A 19,042-nucleotide genomic window follows, 5' to 3' on the forward strand; every position below is an offset into this window, starting at 1 on the left:
GTTCATCTTCTTCTCTTGTTAATTTTTCCTTTTTGCCATTTTTATGTTTATGAGCTCTTGTTACGTTTGATTACTTTTAATGCAATTTATGTTTTCCATGTTTATTGTTACTCTCTTTAATTGGTAGTCATTGATGCTTGCACTTGGTTGTTTAGATTTAATATTCCTTGTTAGTTTCATATGTTTTTTATTTTATGCCTTCCAAGTGTTTGATAAAATGCTTGGTTGGAATTTAATTTAGATTTTTATGCTCTTGACTTGGATTGATTATTTAGAGACTCTTGAGTTATCAAGAGTCTTTTGTTGATTGGTGATTGAAGATTGCCGGTTAGCTTGAACTTCACCAAAGCTAGACTCTCACTATGAGTTGACTAGGACTTGTGAACTCAAGTTGATTATATGCACTTGACCTTTCTCCATTGTTTAGAGGTTAACTAAGTGAAGGCAATTCACATTTACCATCACAATTGACGATGATAATGAGGATAGGACTTCTTAATTTCTTTCTTTGCTAAGAGCTTTCTTAATTATTAGTTGATTTTCTAGCCATTTTACTTTTTTGTTTCTCATTACAAAACCCAAAAATATACTTTTTCATAACCAATAATAAATATACTTCCCTACAATTCCTTGAGAGACGACTCGAGGTTTAAATACTTCGATTAATTTTATTGGGTTTGCTTAAGTGGCAAACAATCTAAACATTGATTGAGGTTGAATTGTCCGTTTAGAACTATACTTGCAACGCGACATTTTTGTGAAAATCTTTACCGACATTTTCCCCCCTCAATAGGTAACTGTCTTGGCATTTCTGGAAACACATAACCTCGACCCAGAGGGGTTGATATTCGTGGTTATGTCGATCCTAAGCCATGTGTGTAAGTAATACCTGACATTGTCGTATTAGCTGGTAGAGATGTAGGCGCAGAGCCTAAATACAGGGGATTAACCATTAAATAATTGTAAGTAGTGTGATTAAACATGGGATTATAACTACCCTGTGTACATATTGGAGGGTAGCCAGGAGGAGATAATGAATTATATAAAGGGTTATTCTGTATAGTAGTTCCTCCACAACCTAAAATACTTGGGTTTTCATAAGATGGAGAATAATTAGGTGGTATGCCATATATTAGCCAAGTAGAGGGGATAGTAAATGAGATTCATTCTGAAACCCTTGTTGGATTAATCCTTCTACCCACACTGGCTATTGGAGATGTTGATTCGGGCTCTATGCCTCTTGTAACATCTTCCCCAGGTTGCCTAAAGTTATTATTCGACATATCTATTGAAGTGGAAGTTCTATTAGAACATTCTCACTAGTTTTCCACTACGCAATTGCATGCACCAGATGACACTAAATCTGCCCAAGGTCCCACCGAGCGTACCAATTTGTTTTTTTTTCTTATTTTTGTTCGACCTTCGATTGCGGGTGTCAATCAAACTTGCATCAAAATCTCAATTTGGAGAATAGATATGACTCCTCTAAAAAAGTGAGCTCGACCTGCGAGTTATCAACTTAATGTCGAGGTTAGCTTCTATCATGAATTTCGCATGTAACAAATAAATTTGTAATAAAAATGCTCTGATGTAACTTGAAAAGAAAATATATTTAAAGTGAATAAACTTAATAAATTAAAAATTATTACTTTAAATAACGAACTGAAATGATAAGTGAAATTTATAATACAAACAAATGAATAAACGCAATCAGTAAATAAAAAAATAAATAAAATATGATGACTTCAAACACTCACATGCACTTTCTCTCTATAACTTTTTTGACGTCAATGTGACTGTTGGAATTTTTTGGAGAATTTTAGTGTAGCTTGAGATGATGAAAACTTGAAGTCCCTTTGACCTTTCCTATTTTTTCTTTTTATAGAAAACAAATCTAATCGCGCTGAGTGATACTCTCACCCACGATCTAGTTTTATCTTGTCCTCCAAGTTAAACGTTCCACGTTTCTACTTTTACCTTGGCCATCAAATAATTACTCCCATGTTCTTCTGTCATTATTAGAAGTCCTTATTTTTCACGTGTTTTTTGTTACTTCGACTCAGTCTTCTTAAGAGTAAAGGACAAATAGGTCCCTGACTTTTTTTCTCGCGGACATTTTCGTCCCCAAGGATTGAAAAATATATTCATTTTTCCTGACCTTTCTAAAATGTGGACAAATTTATCCCTCCGCTGAAGTGACTCCATTGGACCTGACGGAAAAGTCTGACGTGGCTCCCGTGGCACTGACCTAGCCATTACGGGAGCCCACGTGTCATGTAGCTTTTGAAAACAGGACATATTAGTTCTCTAACACCAAAACGATGCCGTTTCACCAAGGACTCTCCAGACACACTCTAATGCCTCCGTAGCCTCCCATCCCCATTCTAGCACCAGGGCCATTGTTCATTCTTATTCCCATTCCCATAACAGCACCTGGGCCATTGTTCATGCCCATGCCCATATCCATACCCATTTCAGAACCCATCATAGGATTTTAAGGAGTCTTAAGAGCATCGACACTAGCCTGGCCTATACCTGAACCTGCTCCATCGCTTTACCCATAGTCACAGTTAATGTTACAGCTGTAGTGGTAGGCTTTTCCATTCTCTTCTCCTTCCTATTTATGGAATCAAAGCCATGGATCGAGGAGGCGATGAATGGCTGAGGGGTCACCGCGAGAATTGACTGTATGGCGTGCGAGGTCCAAGACGGGCTGCGGTGGCCACCAGATGAGGCGGTCATCTTCTTCTCTACCGTTGGAACCGATGAATGTGGCGGAGGCAAGCTTTCAGCGACGAGGCTCCGGAGAGAAAGGAACGAGGAATTTGAAGCATGAATTGAGGTCAGAGCAATGAGAGGATCGACTGTTAAAGATTGAGATTTGGAAGAAAGAAGAGACAATAAGTCAAAGGGTTTGGCTTTGGAGGGTAAAACGACGTATTGCAAAAGGGAATTAAAGTATGTGTTTGGAGGGGAGGTGGTGAAACGGCGTCGTTTTGGTACATAAGGACTAATATGTCCTGTTTTCAAAAGTTCAAAGTCATGTGTCATTCCGTAACGGACAGGTCAGCGTTACGGGAGCCACGTCAGACTTTTCCGTCGGGTCCAACGGAGTGATTTCAATAGAGGGGTAAATTTGTCCACGTTTTGGAGAGGTCAAAAACATGAATGTATTTTTCAATCTTTGAAGACGAAAATGTCCACGAAAAAAATAAGTCGGGACCTATTTGTCCTTTACTCCCTTCTTACTGTCATCTTACTGTCAACTAAGTCTGTTATCAACTTATACATCATGGGTGATGCCACTACTGTTCGTTGTCAAACTTTTGTGCTAATAGGTTCTATCATTTTTCTCTCAAAATCTTCAAAGAGACGGACGTACCATTACTCTTCTTTCTGATATAACATTAAGGATGAAAATAATAAATTGGTTTCTGTTTCTCTATGTTTGTGGTTATGAAAGTGTAACCGAGAAATCATATATATATATAGCAAGTTTAAAAATCTTGATGCCTTTTTCTTTTCAACATACCAGAATCGTCTATTGCTCTTAATGGCTTAATTAGAAGATTAGAAATCCTCTAATAAATTTGTAATAAATCCTCTAATAGTTATTATTAATTTCTTTTAGAACTATTAATTAAATTATTTTCTTTAAAAATAGTATATTGGTTTATACTTATTCTGAGAGTTTCGTACTATATTCAATTATTTGCTATTTATAGTTATGACGATATAAATACCAGCAGATGATGTATGTTAATCGTTGGTCGAGAATACCGTCGATGTAATTGAAAATATAGCACGCTGAGTTTGAAATAGGTAAACACTCTTTTATGAAGTGGTTGACATTGAATCAGAGTATATTGAAATAAACTAACAGTGATTCAACCAACTGGTGAGTTGAACCGAAATTATGTAATTGAAATTAGTTTAGATAAATCAAAGGACATGAATATAGGATGCATGGTTCTAAATTCTAACGTGGTTGATTTGTCAAATCAAACTATTTAAGAAGTGCAACGAACTTCTCCTCAAAGTCCACTTCAACATTTCATTTAAGGTTGATAGCCATTGAGGTCAACTATGATATACCAAAAATACTATGTACACATTCATGTTCATTCTTTTAAAAATTTAGAATTTTAAATTTAAAATAAATATTTAGAGTTTAGAATTTAAAATCATAAATTTACAGTCTAAAAATTTAATATTTAAATTTTAAAATTAAAAAATATTGACTGACTAAAATAACTCTCTAAATGAATTTGTTATTGTTATGTACATGAGCCTTTATCGTATTTAGCTTTGTCTATTTTAATTTTTTTTAGTTTATTTATATGTATCAATATGATGTGTACGTAGCATCAAATTTATACTTTTCCATATATGACACGAGTTAGTAGACTTGTTCATCATTTAATAATGGGTGGAGGTCTCATCACCTTACATAAGAGAAATACTTAGTCACCAAATTTAATTATTTGCACAGTTCTACTAGATAGTCACTATTTTATTAATTAGTCCACTTTCAATTAATATCATCTCATCTAACCGATTTTCCTATATTATTTGATCATATTTTATGTACATACATAAAGTTAACTACTAAATTAACTATTAATATAAAAAATTATATTAAAATATAAAATATTAAAAATTAGTTTCTTAAACTAATTTTTAATCTACAAATAATATTGTATTATTAGATTTAATGATATTCTCTTTTTTTCTCTTCTAACAACTCATTGTTTTCATTTTTTTTATCTCTTTCATTTGTTAATAGATAAGATCAATTTAATTAATTTTATTATTTTATTATCAATTTAAATTAATTTCATGTTTCTTTTTTCATTATTATTTTCAATCAGTTTCAATTTCAATTCTATCAATATGTGCACTTCCAAGTTTTTTTTAAATGTCTTGAAAAACTGAATTACAAAAGTATCTAAGTTTCAAATTTCAAAACTCATATTTATTGACGAAACACTCTTATTAGGGCCAATAATTTTTAATATTTTTTATTATTATTTAACTAGTATAAATACTAAATTATCTTTTACTACAAAAAATGTTGAGTATTGTTAGAATTATTGTCGAAAAAATGAAAAAAATTTGACAGTAAGTTAATTACTGATAAATTCATCGTCAGAAATAATTTAATGGCATAAACCTTGCCGGTAACTATACCATTGGATTTTTTGGTTTGACGATAATTATCGTTGGATTCTGGATTCTGCAGTAGATTACCTATCCAAAAAACCTTTTGGTCATCAGAAAATTTTTTCAATGGTAATATTAGTGCCACAATATACTGTTCCCACATTATTACCATTTGATTATGCCCTTGGTAAATTAAATGGTAATGTTAATTTTTTAAAAAAAATATTGAGACACAATATTTTTTATTTTTTGTTTTAATTTTAACTTTTATTTAAATTTATTTTTTACACATTTAGTGGTCAAATTATAAATAATAAAAATCAATTATATAATATTATTAAAATGTTCAAATAAATTAAAAGTCAAATAAATCAAATACAATGAAATAGTAAAACAAAGCCCTAAACTCTAAAGATCCTAGTAGTCATCGTCGTCGTCATTCCTGTGGTCCTGCTGAGGCGGGAGAAGGCGGTGATATCTGTGTCCCACCAGCAGCACCACTACCACTTGTAGCGCCACTACCACTGGCGCGCGTCTGAGCCTGGTACACCGGTATCTGATACTCCATTCGCTAAAGCCGCTCCAGTTGCTCCCTCCACTCCAGCCTGAACTCATTTGTGTTCGTTACGCGTGTAAGGATCTCTTTATACCTCTTCTGAGTCTTGTTCAACTCCTGAGCCGGTTTGTGAAGGCTTCGGGTGAGCTCCTGCACCTGCAGCCTCAAATTAATGTCTTCCTCGGGATCGACGACTCGATTGGTGGCAGAGGCGAACGTGGAGGTGCGGAGGCTACTGACGAAGAATGACCCCAGCCTGTATACGTGTTCTTGTAAGGCATTGAGTGGTGCGGTATTTTACAACCCACAAACTAACCGGCAAGTGCACAGGGTCGTACCAAGTAATACCTTACGTGAGTAAGGGTCGATCCCACAAGAATTGATGGATCAAGCAACAATGATTGAGTAATTGGCTTAGTCAGGTAAACAGGAAATAGTATTTGGATGTTCAATTGTACAGAAACTAAAATAGTAAAATAAATGGCTTTGGAATAAAATATTAAGAGGGCAGTTAAGGTTTCAGAGTTATCTATTTTTTCAGATTAACTTTTTTACTAACTAATTTAATCATGCAAGATTTAATTCATGGCAAACTATATGTGACTAGACCCTAATTCCTTAGACCTTCCTAGTGTCCTCTAAAATTTATTAACTGCCAATTCCTTGGTCAATTAATTCCAATTAGAGGGTGATGATCAATTTCTAGTTTATATGCCAAAAGAATCCTAATTATCCAAAAATAAGGAGATTATATGTCACGTATCCCGTTAAATACAAATAATTAGAAATTCAATATAATATGTTTTCAAGCTGTTGTTCAATTAAATAGTTTTTCCAAGTTTTACAAGAACTCAATTAGAACATGGGTCATACTTCCGTTCCACCCATATTCATAAAATAAAGAGCAAAAACAATTATTGAATTATAAATCCATGCATAAATTAAAATAGAAAGAGCAACAAAATCAATCTATAAAATAGACAGAGCTCCTAACCTTAACAATGGAGGTTTAGTTACTCATGATTGAGAGGGAAAATAAGGATTCAGGTAAAATGTACTGTGTAAAAATGTACAGAGTTCCTATTTATAACTAATCCTAATAAATTTAAAATCTAATTATCTAAAAATAATATCTTTTCCTAAAAATCAGATTTGAATTTAAATTCAAATTAATTAACAAGTCTTCCGCTAATGGATGGTGACCACTTGATTTGTCCATTCTGCAGCTTCTAATTTGTGTTTTCTGGGCTGCAAACTGGTTCAAAACGCGGCCCAAAATCCACGTCAGCGATTTCTGTAAATTTTACAGATCGCGCACGTCACGCGTACGCGTCAATCACGCGTATGCGTCGCTGGTCTTCTTCGCAAGTCACGCAGACGCGTCGGTCACGCGAACGCGTTGCTGAGCAAATCTTCAAATCACACATACGCGTCAGTCACGCGTACGCGTCGCCATGGATACTTCCAGATCACGCGCACGCGTCAGGCACGTGTGCGTGTCGCTCCTCGCAGCCATCTCCTTTGATTCTTGTGCTACAGAAACTCCGTCAATTCCGCCGAATGCTACCTAAAATAAATAAAATTGCCCAAAACTCAAAATAGCATCCATAGTGGCTAAAATATAATTAATTCTTAATTAAACTCAGCAATTTAAGTGCAAATTCACTAGAAAAAGATAGACAAGATGCTCACGCATCATTGAGGCGGTCTCGCGCCAAACCACATCGGGATTGACGACTGAAGTAACAGATTCATTGGCGTCCTCCACACTTTGCTGAGATTGCTGAGTTGCGACCTCCAGTCTCTACGTGTATGACTCCTGTGCAACACATGTTATTATGATTAAGACGACAGCTATACAGTAAATTAAAAATTTTATATCACAAGATCATATGTTTACTCACATAATGATCCTCAGACCGCTGATAAGCAAATCTCTCTTTATTCTCCTTCAAAGTGTAGGTGTACTTGAAGGTCTCCACCAGTGTCGCATCGCAATCCAACAACTTCAACTACACATGTTGCATTGAAACAATATGTTAGGATTCCTACTAATAATATGCAAAGAATATAACTAAGTTAATAACAAAATTAGAGAAGCTACATACCATCCTGGCCTTAGTCTTCATGAAGGTCGTTGAGCAGCTGGTATACTTGAACGACCTGGCCAATACCCTGGTAGCTTTGTGAAACGCCGATGTTTGAACCCCTCATCAGTCTCCCAGTGAACGTACAGAGCCTTTTTTATTTTTGGGTGAAGCCAGGAAGTGGGGTGATCATACCTTTCACGTACATCCTCCAGCATCTATTGTAGCCGCCTACCTATTACTCTCTGGTCTCAAAGGGGATCTTCTTGTAGCTCGGCCATGAATGGCCATACATCAGCTTCATGATGTTGGTCATCTCCTGAGTACATATGTTACTGTTTGACGCAAACCTATCAACAATTCACAAATAAACCAATATGACAATATAAATTAAAACTTCAGAAACAAATAACCATAATATAAAGAATTTTTTAGAAATTTTGGCAGAGTTTCATCTATAACTGAAATGCTCCACAAATTCTATCCATCAACAATTAACTTAAACAGCACCAACTGTCAACAATCAATGAATAACAGTCAACAATAATCAAGAAGCAAAATCATAAATCCACTAAAGCAGAAACAATAATAAAAAATCAATAAATATGATATATTAAACACTTTCAGCAATTCAAACCTACAACCTTAAATCCACTAAAACTTGAATTAACTATCAAGAATCACCTAATCACGATATATCAAGTACTTCAACAGTTGAAACATACAACCCTAAATCCACTAAAACTAGAATCAATAATCAAGAATCATTAATCATGAGTTATCAAACACTTTCAGCATATAAAAAACTTAAAATAGTACTTATGTCGTTCCACCATTAGGCCAAATCATCAACCGTACGATGGGAGGTGGTGGAGGGGCATCAGTTGATTGGCATCTATTGCTGGAGGTAGCGTCGCCAAGACAGTGGACTGTTGAGCGGATGGAGGCAGTGTCATCGCCGTAGATATAAGGACATAGTTTGGATTCGAGACCATGATGAACAGTTGGTCCGATGCACCTGCAACCTATGATGTCACCGAGGTAGTCGGAGTAGAGGGAGATGATCCAGAATTCTCAGCGGTATCGGCAAAAACCCTCCATCTACCACGACCATGACCACGACGATGACCACTAGGCTGATCCACAACACCTCTAGTAGTCGTCATGTCTGCGAAGAGCATATCGATAGAGGAAAATCGTCGGTTAGAAATTTTCACAAAATAATCTCGTCGAAGTATAGATCCAAACTGATAAACAACCCTCAATCAAAGTTTAATTTGTTTGTCACTTAAGTCAAATCAATAAAAATCGAGTATTTAAACCTCGGGTTGTCTCTCAAAGAAATTGCAGGGAAGTGTGCATGTTATTGGTTATGAGGTATTTTTGGGGGTTTATAATGATAGACAATAAATGTAAATAACAAAAAAGTAAGCTAACAACTAAAAAAGGTCTTGGCAAGATATGAGAATTGGAATTCTTATCCTCATTATCATCCTCAATTGTGATAGGAATTTTCTATTGTTCTCACTTAGTTAACCTCTAACAAATAAAGGAAAGTCAAGTGAATAGAATTAACTTGAGTTCACAAGTCCTAGTTAACTCCTAGTGAAAGACTACATTTAGTGAAATTCAAGCTAACTAGCAATCTTCAATTACTAATCAACAAGAGATTTTGACAATTCAAGAGTTTTCAAATTACCAACCTAAGTCAAGAATACAAAAATCTACTCTAAAATCCAATCAAGTATTTTATCAAACACTTAGAATGTATAAAAAAAAGTATAGTAAATTAGCAAGAAATATAAAATCTACAACTACCCAATACAAGAAAATGACAATAACAACTCAATTAAACCTCAATAAACATGAAACATAAATTGTATTAATGAAAATCAAACTTAACAAGGAGTCATAAACATAAAAACAAGAAAGTAAAGGAGATAACAAGTAAAACTAAAGGAACAAAGATGCAAGAATAATAAATTGCAAGGAAAAGTAAATGAAGACAAGAATTAAACCTAAATCTAAGAGAAATATAAACTAATATACCCTAATTCTAGAGAGAAGAGAGAGCTTCTCTCTCTAGAAAATAACCTAAAGCATGTTTCTAAACTATCCTAATTGCTCTCCCCTTATCCTTCTTGAATTTGGCCTCAAATACTTTAGAATGAGTTGGATTTGGGCCTCCCAGTGTGTTGTCTTTAAGTTGGTCCTGTGCTGCTTGTCACACGTACGCGTGGCCTGACAAATTTCCTTCCTCATGCGTACGTGTGGGTCACACGTACGCGTGGCCTTGAATCCACCAAATCCTTATTTTTCATGAATTCTCCATCTTGCATGTTTTTCTTCACTTCTTTGATCCAATCCTTGCCTCTTAAACCTGAAAACACTTAACAAACATATCAAAGCATCAAATGAAATTAAAGTGAATTAAATTTGGCAAATTTAGGCCTAAAAAGCATGTTTTCACTCTTAAGCACAATTTAGGAGAATTTACAAAATCATGCTATTTCATTGAATAAATGTAGAAAAAGTTGATAAAACCCATCAAATTCAATACAAGATAAACTATAAAATTGTAGTTTATTACATATACCAATTAAAATGTGCTAAACATATTCACTAATCATTCAAAATGCTTAATCAAAATAAACTACGTTAAACTGATTTAAAAAAAATTATCCTAAGCTTTAATTTAATTAAAGTTTCATTACAATCACTTTAAAATTAAATTTTGTATAAATTTTTAAAGTTTTGCCCATGTCCTAGCAATTTCTGAAAAACAGCAGCAAGAGTTTTACAAAAATCATGAAAAATTTAATTCTAACTCATTGCTCCTAAATTTTGGTGAAATTATACTAGATACCTCCAATTTTCATTTAAAACACGTTCTAGACTCATATCACATCATATGAAAAAGTTATGTAACTTTAAATTCTGATTTGTTTTAATTTTTCAATCATTATTAAGGTAACATACGTTCAAATTCTAATCCACCCACCAAGAGGCTTCAAGCATTGTTGCTAAGCAACTTAAATGCACACATTTATTAAACTTTCAAAGAATTCTAAATTTGTAAAACAAACAAACCCTAAATCATATAATTTATTTTGAATTCTTCATCGTCAAACTAATTTTTATAAATTTTCTAACTGATTCTAAATTATCATCTAGTTGAAGCAGCAAATAACTTGAAAAGAAAATTAAAGAACAAAAAAAATTCTAAGTAAAAGAATAAGAACAAATTAACAATAATAAAAAAATATATATAATAAAAACTTCACTAAGCAATCCGAATGAATAATCAACGCAAATCAATAATAAACAACATAAATCTCATTTTATAATAACTAATAACAAGTAAGAATAATAAGAGCTTCTGACCACACGCCGGTGCTAAGAAGAAGCGGCGGTAGAAGCATTTACAGCAACAGCGGCAAAGGCATTTGTAGCAGCAACTGCAACAAAATGGTGAGATAGTGCCGTTGAAGACGGCTGCTAGAGAGGAGGATGTTGACGGAGAGGAGAGATGAGAGGGTTAGAGAGAGAGAGAGAGAGAGAGAGAGAGAGAGAGAGAGAGAGAGAGAGAGAGAGAGAGAGAGAGAGAGAGAGAGAGAGAGAGAGAGAGCAAAATTCAAATTGAAGAGGAAGAGTGTTCGCAGTTTAATTTAGGACACAATTACCATCGGATAAATTCGATGATAAGATGGTGCGGGTCACCTAAATACAGTGTTTCGCTAAAGTGGCTATTGATGCGTGAGCATCATTAGTGTCTTTTCTATATGATTTATATAGTGATTTGTTAAATTCTTGAAAGATTTAGGTGATTTACTCCCTATTAGATACTAGTTTGAGTTGTTGTGTTGTATTTTAATAATTACAGGTAGCATTCGGGTGAAATTCAGCAGAGTTCAGAACGAAAAAAAACAAGAATTTGTTGCTGCCATCTTGGCGCTAAATGCCACCTCACTGGCGGCGTTTAGCGCCATCATCTTAAAGTTCACTATTGCATTCGGGCATAGCGGCGCTAAACGCCGCCTCACCCACTACTAGAAATAGGATTTTTTCGGACAAAAATTTCAAACGAAATTTATTCTGTCTGAATGACTTTTTCATTTCGGACAAATTTGAGACAAATGTTGAACAATTTTTAGTGGAGAGATTGGAATAATATATTCTGTCCTAAATTTGTCTAAATTTTGTCCCAAATTTTGGCGCCAAATTTTTTTTAGATGGCGCGAAAATTTTCATACAGATTAGCAACATATTTTGGACAAAAACTATAATTCATCCGTATTCCATCTGAATATGCGCAATAACTTCAGACGGATTTGGGACGCATTTTGAAAAATGTTAATTCTATCCCAAATTTATCTATAATTAGTTTTAAATGCTTTTATTATAACAAACCCTTCGAAGAAAACAAATTTTTTTCCCACAAATTTGGAACGAAATAGCATCATTTGTAAATTTCGTTTGAAAGTTCATCAATTTTCAAACAGATTTCAAATATTTATTGAAAACTTTTAAAATTTAGTATAAAAATATTATTTATATTTTAAATTAGTCTATGATTTGTCCCAAATATTTTTACTATTCCAAAATAAAGTTTCTTTTTCCTAAAATAACCTTAATTATATATAACTTATAAAAAGGTACCGTTTTGTTTGCACCTTTCAATTCCAAAACCTCTTGATCAAAATATGAAATAATCATCATAACAATTAACATCTTATTTATTATTAGACATATTTTTAAAAATTGGATTAATTGGTACCTTAGTGCTTATTTATGCAGGCTTTTTTATATAAATAAGTAAATAAAATGTATTAATTCCCATAATACGCTTGCAGAAAAAGCTTTACAAAAATGCGCAGGGCCATTGTTCGCAAAGCACCCGCGAAATGGATTTAACCGTCATTTCAAGAGGGGCGCAAGCGAATTGGAATTTCTGGTGGGGGAAGCTATTTTGTGCCTGGCACCAACGAAATGGGTACTTCTGGTGGGGTTACCATAAAATTTAGTTAGTTTATTTTTTAAATGTATGCTTTTGATTTTTAATTTTTTATTAAGTTAATAATTTATTTTTATATAATATCAAATATGAAATAAATTACAATCTTAAAATAAATAATTGAATCATTATAGATCAACCATTAAAATAAAAGACTAATAAATTAATCTATTATTCATCATAACTCCTTTAATTCAGGTAGTATGTACTCAATACTAAATAAAAAAAATTAACAAATATACTTATTCAATCCTAAATTTTAGAACTAAATTGACTATATTTTTATTAGTTTTTTTTCTATCACTGTATATTATATTTGACTCTTTTTTTTTTAGTTAAACTTGGAGACTCTATCTTCTTTTTTTTATATATACTCTATCTTCTTATTTTTTTTATTCTTCTATTTTTATTAATATTAAATTTCTTTTTTTATATACCATCTTATATTTAATTTTGATTTTTTTAGTTACCTCATATTATTTTTTAATTTATTCTTTTAATTATTTACGTTATAATAATTCAAAATTTAATTTTTTAACAAATTTAAGATAAAGTGTATCTAAAAGAATTACATATATAAAAATTTTAAAATAATTTAGAGGAGTGCTAGGAGACCAGCAGATTTTGTGATTTGTAGCCATTAATTAGCCATCAGTAGTATTTTTAATGGTGTGAGATTACATCTAATGGTGGAGAATTACTCATTTTTCTTTTGATGGTTAAATGCTGGCCAAATTTTAATAAAAGTGCTGGCCTCTAGACTTTCTCAATAAATTATATCCAATCTTCTAAAAAAATAGTCAAAATAAAATATAATAAAAAATCACGTAAAATAAAAAAGTCATATACTTTTTCATAAGATTAAGGTATATTAAAAATTTAAGAAAATACAAATAAATACATTTCTTAGTGGAGTTTTTCATACTATTCATTTTGATCGTCGTCGTCCTCGTTCTCGTTCTCATCCTCATCCATGTCTTCGTCCTCATCCCCAAGTGGCTCATCATCATCATCATCATCATCATCATCATCATCATCATCATCATCTTCTTCTTCTTCTTCTTCTTCTTCTTCTTCATATCTTGTACTATTGGTATCCAGTAAATCAACAATAATGTCAATATCATTTGAGATATGATTGTTAGATTGATTTGTGTCATCTTCTTGATATGCAAAATTCTCCGTTGTTTCAATCTCAATCTCACCTCTTGCTTTAGTCTTGAATACAAACCACTATTCTGCTTTTTTCCTAGTGTTGCTCATTGGATGAACTGCAAAATATACTTGAATTGCTTTATGTGCAATGATAAACGGATCATATTTATTATATCTTTGATTCTTTCGAATCTGTATGATTCCATACTCTTTGTTTACCTTTGTTCCTTTGCCAATTGTGGGATCAAACCATTCACATTTAAATAGTACAGCTCTTTTTAGTGGTAGCCCAGTATACTCAACTTGAATAATTTCATCAAGCCGGCCATAGAAATCATTTTTATATTCACCATAACCTGTGTCTTTGACACTTATTCCATAATTCTGAGTTGACTTTCCACTTGAGTGAGATCTTGTGTGAAACTTGAAGCCATTGACTTTGTAGATAGGCCAACATTTAACAATTCTCAAAGGACCCCATGCCAAGGAATGAATATTCGAATCTGCCACATTATTTAAAGGATCATTATCCTGTATTAAATAAGAACGAATAAGTTAGAATATAACATGTCATCTACCAAAAATTGTGTGTATAATAAGACTATCATATCATGTTGACTTACATAATTTTTAAACCATTTTGCGAAATCTGCTTCAATAAATTGATCAACTTGTTCATCACTTAAAGTAATATGATCTTAGCATATGAAGTCCACAAAGATCCTATAGTACATGAATTTCAAATAAATTAAAATTATTAATATAAGAAAATATTATTAATAGTAAGAATATATATAGGAAGATAAAATACTCACTCAATATATGACTTAATTTCATCACAATTTATTAGTATATGATTCATGGCTGCACTGAATTCTTTGTCATCTAAATAACGAGGTTTGCATTCACTAGCCAAACAACCAGGCAAATTAAAAATAGACAAATTTTGCTCAATTGAATCATCACCTTCATCATTTTGCTTTGCGTCGATACTAGTTTGGTTAAATCAAAAAAGTGAAAAATCTCCTCAATTAGATATGATTTAACGACAGATCCTTCAACATGTGCTTTGTTCTTGACCTTTTTCTTAAGATGATGGAGAAACCTATCTTAAAAAAATTCATAACAAAAATCAAATAACAAATAGTTGACTTAATAAAACAGTAAAAAGAAATTTGAGAGTAAATATAGAGGTGTGAATAAGGTACCTCTCAAAAGGATATATCCATCTATATTGCACAAGACCACCAAGTAATGCTTCAAATGGAAAATGATAGGTAGATGTTCCATTGAGTAAAAAAATTTAGGAGAAAAAATAAGTTCTAGCTTGCATAGCACAATTGAAATATTTTCTTCTAGCTTATTTAAAACATCTTCTCGTAACGATGTTGAGCACAAATCTCGAAAGAATTGACTTAACTCTGTTATTTGCTTCCATATTTGCTCTGGAAATGAACTAAAAGCAATTGGAAGTAAATGTTCCATAAATATATGACAATCATGACTTTTCATTCCGTATAACTTGTCCTCCTTCATGTCAACACATCTCCCTAAATTTGAAACATATCCATCAGGCATCCTTAACTCTTTCACCCATTCACATATTGCCCTCTTTTGCTGGAGGATAAATGTGTAGTTTGCTTTAGGTTTTATAATTTTACTTCCACTTTGTTCTGGCAGTTCTAAACTTTTTCGCTTGCAGTATAATGACAGATCCATTCTAGCCTTTGCATTATCTTTAGTCTTCTCTTTGATGTCTATGACAGTATTGAATATATTATCAAATACATTCTTCTCAATATGCATTACATCAAGGTTATGATGGATTAAATTATGACGCCAATAAGACAAATCCCAAAATATGCTTCTTTTGGTCTAATTATGCGTACTTCCATATCCTTTTATCTCAATTTGCTCAACATCACTTGTCTTATCATAATTCTGAACTATATACCATATTTGCTCTCCAGTCAATCTTGGCGGAGGTTTTGATCTCTCAATTCTATTCTTATAGAATGCATCCTTGTTTCTTCTAAACATGTGATTATCTAGCAAGAATTGTCTGTGGCAGTCAAACCATGATGGCTTTCTCCCATTTTTTTTATTGGAATACCTTGGTTCGTTCCATATAGTATGGGCATGCTAGCCTGCCCGCTGTCATCCATCCAGACAACATTCCATATGCAAGAAAATCATTAATAGTCCACAACAATGCAGCTCGCATTACAAAATTTGACTTGGATTGAATATCATAAGTTAAAACGCCATCTCCCATAGTAGTTTTAGCTCATCAATCAAGGGCTACAAGTATACATCAATCCTAGTTTTGGGATTACGAGGACCGGGGATAATCATAGATAAAAACATGTAAGGAGTTTTTATGCACATAAAAGGAGGCAGGTTATACGGAGTGACAACTATTGGCCAACATGAATATTGTTTACCAGATTGACCAAAAGGGGTGAATCCATCAGCATATAATCCTAGTCTGACATTGCGTGGTTCTTGAGAAAATTGTGGATGTTTTATATCAAAATACTTCCATACTTTTGAATCCGATGGATGCTCAAGAACTCCTTTAAATTCGTGATCAAAATGCCATCGCATGTGACGTGATGTGTTCATTGAAGCATAAAGTCTTCTTAAACGAGGTATAAGCGGTAAATAGTGCATTCGTTTCAAAGGCACTTGTTTACCCTTTTTACCTATTTTGTACCTTGGAGAATGACAAAATTTACATTCCTTTCTTGGTATATCATCCTCCTTGTAATACAGCATACAACCATTAATGCACCAATCAATTTTATTGCTTTCCATGCCAAGTTTCGATACTAGCTTCTTTGCTTCATAAAAATTGGAGACAAATAAGTTATCCTTAGGCATCACTTCTTTCATAGCTTTCACGAGATCATCAAAGATTTATTGAGATACATTCCCTTTAGCTTTTATAATCAACATTTTAACTGCCATTCATAATTTTGAATGACCAACACATCCCTCAAATAATGGGCACTGAGCAGACTATAATAAATCATAAAAATTTTTAGCTTCTGCATTCGAAGGCTCCTCCATGTGTTCTTCAAATTGAATCATTAATTCTGGTCCAGCAGCATCAACCACCATAGATTCATATGAATTTCTTATTGGCACACTAGCATGCGAAGAAGAATATGTGCCTTCTTGGTTATCATGATCTACATTCAAATGCAATGGACTCTCTCCATGTGAATCCCAACACCAGTATCTTGGCATGAAACCATATTTATATAAATCTAGTAAAATTTCATTCGGAGTTGAGAAAACTTTACTTTTATGTTTGTTGCAAGGACATCTAAGTAGACTGCCTTCAAGTATAAATTGAGGTTGTTTTGTAACTGTATCAATAAATTGTCGAACACCATTGATAAATTCCTGTCGTAATCCTCCTCGGTTTGGCAAATTTCTATTGTACCTCCACTTTCGATGATTTGGAATTTTCATATCTACATATAAAGTATATAATAATTTTCATAATCAATAATTTTTTTTATATAAATTAACAATAATGTTGACAAGCGTTTAAATAAAGTGGCTGACACTAAACAATTTTATCCTATTTGTATCGAAAAATGCATCAGGCAATTCATTTGCTATTCTTTGTAAATGTATAATCTTTTAAACTTCTAGTTCACATTGCCCTAATCGAGGATCCAAATGCATCAAGGATGATGCATTCCAATTAAGTTCCTTTTCAGGAAGCTTATTCTCTCCCCCTAATGTTGGAAATTTTGATTCATCAAAATGACAATCTGCAAATTGGGCTTTAAATACATCCCCAATTTGTATCTCAAGATACCTTACTATAGAGGTAGAATCATATCCAACATATATCCCCAATTTTTTGGGGTCCCATTGGTGGTACAATGTGAACATATATCGCACACTCAAATATTCTTAAATGAGAAACATTTGCCTGCAGGCCAAAAGCTAATTGCATAGGAAAGAACTGATGGTAACTCGTTGGCCTCAAAAGAATAAGTGCCGCGGCATGTAAATTAGCATGCTCCCAAATCGAGGTTGGGAGATTTGTTCTCATTAGTAAGGGTCTAGCAATTAATTGGAGGCGTTTAATAAGTGATTCTGCTAACCCATTTTGTGTGTGAACATGAGCTACTGGATGTTCAACACTTATTCCATTAGCCATACAATAGGCATCAAAAGCTTGGGAAATAAATTCACCAGCATTATCAAGATGAATTGCTTTGATTGAATTTTCTGGAAATTATACTTTTAATCGAATAATTTGAGCAAGTAATCTCGCAAACACCGGGTTGCGAGAAGACAATAAGCACACATATGACCATCTCGAAGATGCGTCTATTAGGACTATAAAATATCTAAATGTGGATAAAAAGGTCTATATATATATATATATATATATATATATATATATATATATATATATATAGCCTTGAATCCTTTCTAGGAATTCAGGGGACTCAAATCCAATCTTTATTGGTGATGACCTTAAAATTAACTTTCCGTGAAAACATGCAGCACAACAAAATTCACTAGATTTAAGAATCTTCTGGTTCTTTAGTGAATGTCCATAAAAATTTTCAATAATTCTCCGTATCATGGTTGTTCCCAGGTGACCCAATCGATCATGCCAAGTTATGAATTCATTTGGGCTAGTAAACTTCTGTTTTACAATGACATGTGATTCAATTGTACTAATTTTGGTATAATATAATCCAGATGAAAATGATGGTAACTTTTCTAATACCTTTTTATTTAAATCATGAGTTGTGATACATAAGTACTCATGATTTTCCTCATTCATTATTTCAATATGATATCCATTTCGGCGAATATCTTTGAAACTTAACAAGTTCCTCAGAGACTTGGTAGATAATAGTGCATTATTTATTATGAATTTTGTTTCTCTAGTAGGAAATAAAATTATAGCTCTTCCAGAGCCTTCTATCACATTGTTCGAGTCAATAATAGTATTAACATATTCTTCTTTTAGCACAAGATGGGTAAAATATATATCGTTTTTGAGAATAGTGTGTGAACTTGCACTAT

This window comes from Arachis hypogaea, chromosome 5 (assembly GCF_003086295.3).
Source record: "Arachis hypogaea cultivar Tifrunner chromosome 5, arahy.Tifrunner.gnm2.J5K5, whole genome shotgun sequence".
In the NCBI taxonomy this organism is placed as follows: Eukaryota; Viridiplantae; Streptophyta; class Magnoliopsida; order Fabales; family Fabaceae; genus Arachis; species Arachis hypogaea.